This window comes from Bidens hawaiensis, unplaced genomic scaffold (assembly GCF_021521415.1).
Source record: "Bidens hawaiensis isolate Kalapana, Puna unplaced genomic scaffold, B.hawaiensis_p1.1 tig00012134_1, whole genome shotgun sequence".
Taxonomy (NCBI): domain Eukaryota; kingdom Viridiplantae; phylum Streptophyta; class Magnoliopsida; order Asterales; family Asteraceae; genus Bidens; species Bidens hawaiensis.
The window spans coordinates 4977-11116 of record NW_027491975.1 but is presented as its reverse complement, the minus strand read 5'-3'; the positions used below and the strand labels follow the sequence as shown (position 1 = coordinate 11116).

The following is a 6140-nucleotide window of genomic DNA, read 5'->3' as shown; positions in this document are numbered from 1 at the left end:
GGAGAAGGTGAACGAAGTTGCTGCTGCTGATGATGGGCTAGCTATCCTTAAAGCTTTCCTTGAACCGCCACGCTCTGCTGATGGTGCAGGTCCAAGTGGAAGTGGCCCTGAAGCTTGATCCTGAAGATCCCTTCCCACTGTTAGGATATGTTTAGCTTGTATAGATTTATATTCTTGTAGGCGGGTAGTTACCCGGCCATTCTTGTAATGAATATTATGAAATATAAATCTTTGTGCGGGTAAGACCGCTATTTTCACTGGATTACTTGCTTTATAAACGTTATATGGCTTGCTCGTGCATACTTTAGATTAAATTAGCAATTTTCCAAGTGTTTAGAATAAGTTAACCTTTGAACGTGGTAGATAATAGGTTGAAGTTTTGCTTCCTCTTTCGTGTGCGGGTAGGACCGTCACTTGCACTTAGTAGGATGGCTAAACTACCTACATCTGACCTGCGTGGAGGTTTTTCTCATCTTTTTAGAAATTTCTAAGTGTTTTAGGATAAGTTAACCTTTGAACGTGGTAGATAATAGGTTGAAGTTTTGCTTCCTCTTTCGTGATTGTGCGGGTAGGACCGTCACTTGCACTTAGTAGGATGGCTAAACTTTACCTACATCTGACCTGCGTGGAGGTTTTCCTCATCCTTCTGTTAGAAATTTTCTAAAGTATTTTGAATAAGTTAACCGTTCGACCCGCGGTTGTCAATAGGTTCGGTTTCCTCTCATGATTTGTGCGGTTAGGACCGGCACTTTCATTTAGTTGGATGGCCAAAGTTTACCTATGACTGACCTGCGTGAAGGTTTGCCGTTTTTTGGGTTTATGCGGGTTTTGCCGCCTTCCCCACGCTACGGCTTTCCACGTAATTATGCGGTGAAAACCGGCATATCAGTGTTGAATAAATTAACCGTTCGACGCGCGGTTGTTAATAGGTTAGTGTTCAGTTTCCTCTATCATGATTCGTGCGGATAGACCGGCACTTTCATTTAGTGGGATGACTGAACTTTACCTTTAACTGACCTGCGTGAAGGTTTGCCGTTTTTTGGGTTTATGCGGGTTTTGCCGCCTTCCCCACGCAATGACTTTCCACGTAATTATGCGGTGAAAACCAGCATATCCGTGTTAAATAAATTAACCGTTCGACGCGCGGTTGTTAATAGGTTAGTGTTCAGTTTCCTCTATCATGATTCATGCGGATAGACCGGCACTTTCATTTAGTGGGATGACTGAACTTTACCTTTAACTGACCTGCGTGAAGGTTTGCCGTTTTTTGGGTTTATGCGGGTTTTGCCGCCTTCCCCACGCAACGACTTTCCACGTAATTATGCGGTGAAAACCAGCATATCCGTGTTAAATAAATTAACCGTTCGACGCGCGGTTGTTAATAGGTTAGTGTTCAGTTTCCTCTATAATGATTCATGCGGATAGACCGGCACTTTCATTTAGTGGGATGACTGAACTTTACCTTTAACTGACCTGCGTGAAGGTTTGCCGTTTTTTGGGTTTATGCGGGTTTTGCGCCTTCCCCACGCAACGACTTTCCACGTAATTATGCGGTGAAAACCAGCATATCCGTATTGAAAGTTCATAAAGTATAAATGTAAAATCATCAGCGTCGATGTTTTAAGGAGAATCATTTCCATTAGAAGTGGCTCTGGGCCTTTTCTTTACAAATTTGGAATTGATCTACATGCAAACTGTGTAATTGAGCTCCCTTCCATGTTGTTGGGATGGGAGTGCCATCGAGCCGATATGCACCTGGTTCGGGATCTCGTTGTTTACGCAGTATGTAGTCTCCAACATTGAAGCTGCAATTTTATTCGTGTTTTCCCCAGCTGGGGTTCTACACGCATCAGCCTGCTCAGCGTTCATTGCGCCACGAGGTGCGCGAGCGTCCCATCTCTGACAAATGCTTCGACCATGTCCTTTACGTCTGTGCATTCTTTAGTGTTGTGGCCTTTTGTCCTGTGAAAGTCACAGTATTTGCTCCGATCAGCATTGTGACGATGTCGGATTATCGGAGCCTTTGGCCATGGGAGCTCCTCAGTGGCGAATATCTCGGTGACGCTCTTGGTGAGTGGCGTCCATCTGGAGTTCTGGTTCGACTGTACGTTATCCCTTCCGCCTAACCGATGTTGCAAGCCGGATGAGTTGTCAAAGTTTACCCTTGACTGCCAAATGCCTAGCTTCCTCTTTTTGTTTAGTCGGGCGGTAAGGACGTTGTTTTCCCTTGTTTTCTGGGTGTAGAGGTTTGTGCTCTGGGGGAGATCTCTACCCAGTTGCTTCTCCGTTTCCGCAAAGCGTTTTGCTGCTGTCATGATGGCATCCCATGTGGATGGCATGCCATCTTTACCCGTTAAGGTGCGGATGAGCTCTGGGTCGTTCTCGCCCTGGATGAAAGCAGCGCGAACAAGATCTTCGCTGATATTACCCAGACTTAGCTTCTTTGAGTTGAAGCGAGTGATGAAGTCTGGCAAAGATTCATCTTCCTCTCGAATGCATTTGAGGATTGTCCATTGCTCTTCGGTATACTTTCTTAGTTGGCTGAAGTGTTGGCTAAACTTCTGTTGGAAGTCTGCCCAGTCGTAGATGTGGTTGACCGGTAAACGATCGAACCACGTTCTAGCTGGCCCAACAAGCGTCATTTGGAACATGTAACACCACGTAGGTTCCGTCCAATTACTGACGGTTGCCCCCACTATGAATCTGTTTAAATGATCGTCTGGATCAGATATACCATCGTAAGTGCCGATGTTGGACATCTGTTTGGCACTTTTCGGGGCGATTGCTTCCGCAATGTCCCTTGCAAATTTGGACGTTCTCGCATTTACCACAGTTGGTCTGAATGTTTTGAAGTCATGTGGGTTCCCACCCGCGTTTTTTGGTTTGAAGGTTTCTCCAAAATTCCTTCTCGTTTGGAAGTCCGTTTCTTTACGCTTCCCTTTCGCCCTATGGCGAGGGTTTGCGTCGGTGTCGGATTCCTCCCGATCATCGTCCGAGGACTCGCATTCACTGCTCATGTTGAGCTGTTGAGTGCTTCCAAATTCGTCAGCCTGTTGGACGGAACGCAAGCGTTCGTCCAACTCAGCTTGGAATTCCTTCTGACGTGCCTCCGCCCACGCTTTAACTTGTTCAAGTGTTTAGCGGGGGTGTCTCGTCTGTTGTCTTTCCGCCTGGGTATTATTGAATCCCAGAGGATGGTTGTTTAATGCACTTGCCCCAGCTTGGGTAACTGGGGTAGTGTTTGTAAAATTTACTGCACTTGCCCCGGCTTGGGTAACCGGGGTAGTGTTCGTAAAAACTGTGTAGTCGCCGGTATTCCTTCCAGTAGCTGGGGTTGTGGTTACCGGAGTTTCTTTAACCATCTTTCCAGAAGTTTGAAAAAACTGAAGAAATGAAGTTCTAGCTTTTATGCACGGATGGCGCCAATGAAGAAACACTAATCGGCCCCGGGCAGATTACGGATAACCTGGGGGTTAAATAGATGTTTCCCACGAGGGGTTAGACCCGGCAAAGATGGTTCTTCTGATAACCTGCAAAACAGACACCGTGAGCTCGTCACTGAGAAGGGGGGGGGGGGGGTTCCTCCTTGTGACCACCCTCCGTCGTGAGAATCAGACTAGATTGCTCTTGAATATAAATGTATATTAAGAGATTGCTAGAGCAGATATCAGGTATAATATGTAATACGAGATAGTATATGATAAGATGATAAGATGGGATGATCATACCATTTGGGGTATTTATAGCCGAAGGTAGGTTTCCAAGAAGGTATAGCCGGCTGAATAGTATTCCTGTTCTACCAACTGTGGTCTACGCACATGCCATGCTGGTAGTTGGTGGGTAGGCAGCGGCTGACAGTGACCAGGCCTGCTGTGTACTATTCCCTTTCCACCAACTGCCGGCTATGCACGTGGTATGACAGGAGTTGGTGAGTAGGCAGCGGCTAATAGTGATACAGTACAAGAGCATGCTGCTCGCCATACTGTTGTCAATGAGCTGTCGTATCTTTGGTCAGATCTTTTGCCCATACCTCGTCAGGTACAGTACAAAAGATCTTCCCGTATCGTACGGACTGGCTTATTTGGGCGGGAGTATTCCCCCTCCCGCCCTTGTGCGGGATTGTTCCCGGCTTTGCTCATTCCTTCAGGTGACAACTGAATTATTGAGAGCTAAGTGCCTTGTGCGTGTAGCCTTGCTGCGCGGGTGGCCTTCCCTGATGGCTTGTATCCGCAGCTGCGGGAACAGGCGGAGTACTTCACCATTGGGAGGCATTTCCTGCGGGAACAGCTTGCGTACTGCGCGTAAGGACGTCACGTCTCTGAGTATGGTGGGTCCTGAGGATCCAGTTGGTTTCTGCGCAGACGTCTCTCTTCAAGGTGAGTCCTGCGGGTCCAACTGGGCTCTGCTGGGACCTACCTCTTCACCCGAATACCTCCTGAACCCCTCGTTGGACCCACAATCCAAAGGGGTTGACCGTTTACACCCTTGAGACCAATCCGCCACGTCCCATTGGTCCAGTGATGTCGGCTCGAACCCTTTCAAACACCCACAAGCCGGAGAGTTGTTAATATTACAACTCCCATACGAACCACAAAGCTTATAACGGTCACAATTGTCATTCTGGGTAGCGAGATACAATAACCATTCTCGCCGGCTCTCGATCCACAATAACCGCTCGAAACTACCCGTGGGGCGGATAACAACCCGGGTAATCACAGAACTATTCAAAACATCATCAAAATAATAATACATTTCTTTTTCATTTAGACTAAACCCAAACTTGTAAACCGAGTTTGACCTCAAACTCGGTTCACCAGAAAACCTAACTCCGTTCTAAGGACCCTCCCGGAACTTAACATCCGACCCGTCCCTAACAATCATTTGCGGGTACCCTTGAGTATCCACCCACACTGTATACTCACCCGAGGACGGGTCGGTATCGTCCACGACGTAAAATGCGTTTCTCGCCCCGTTACCAAATCCTTCCCAAATTTCATCCCGGGTACAAAAGTATCCGTTGGATTATCAAAACTTTGCCATGTCGGACCATCCTGATCACCCCGAACAACTAAATTACCTGTGTCAAGAAGTTGACTCACGGGGGTATTACTATTAACTAACACTGCTGATGTGTTCCATGACAACCATATGACGTCACCAGGGGCGTTATGGATGACCAAAACGCCTTGTGGAGTGAGTGTGAGTGCCCCTGAGGCGTTAACAAGTGGCGTGTTCCGGTTGGCTACCCATATAACAGTTAAGGGTGATATATGTCTGTACCAAATTCCAACGTATCGGTTTGTGGAGTTTGTCGGGCTAAAGAAACCGAGCTCGAAGGTTTGTTTAGCTGAAATTAAGGTTTGTCCATCTTTAATTGTTTGGTTTGCTGAGATGGTGTCTGCGGCCGACGCCGACGTACGAGTTGTTAATGCATGGATTACAACAAGGATGCATAATCCAAATCGTAGTTGTTCCGCCATTATTATTGTCGTCGTCATCTGCCACGGCCACCTTTTGGGTGTCTGGTTTTCATGGGTTGATTTATTGCTTAATAATTCATGTTTGAATTGTTCTAGAAGGGAAGATTATTAATAATTATTGGTGCATTATGCATATGGAATCATTTATTGCATATTTTAATTTTCATTGAAATTAATGTGACATGCTAGTGGTAATAATTAACGTAATTCTATAACTTAAGGGTCATGGGTTCGAATCATGGAGTGAGAGAGTTTGATGGTGTTTATGGCAAGTTATAGAAGTAGAGCAAGTGCCGTTCAAACAAAAAAAGGTGTCGTATGAAGCTCAAGCGCAAGCTCATTTAACAAAAGGGCTCTAATAAAATTAAATCTCGAGCTTATTTAAATGAAAATTGCTGCATAATGTTGTATAATTGCGTACCTGGAGGATGAATTCGATCAATGATGCGAACCTGTAATCATGATTTCAATCTTGGTTTATTGAACAATTGCTTGGATTAATCTCTGAATCGTGAATCACTTTCAGATAAACCTATTTGCGGGTTACACACAATGATTTATCGGATAAGACAGAGATTTTCTGTAGTTGGAATTGAATTTTGATGTTCCATATGGATGAAGAACAAGAGAACCAAGTAACCGTCTGTTTCCTCTGTGTGT

The 6140-nt window shown here is 45.7% G+C and overlaps 1 pseudogene; it reads right to left on the bottom strand.

The window, feature by feature from the left end:
- Positions 1-4877: 4877 nt before the first annotated feature.
- LOC143540038 (G-type lectin S-receptor-like serine/threonine-protein kinase At4g27290 pseudogene) lies at positions 4878-5480 on the bottom strand (annotated as a pseudogene).
- Between the last annotated feature and the right edge of the window lie 660 nt (positions 5481-6140).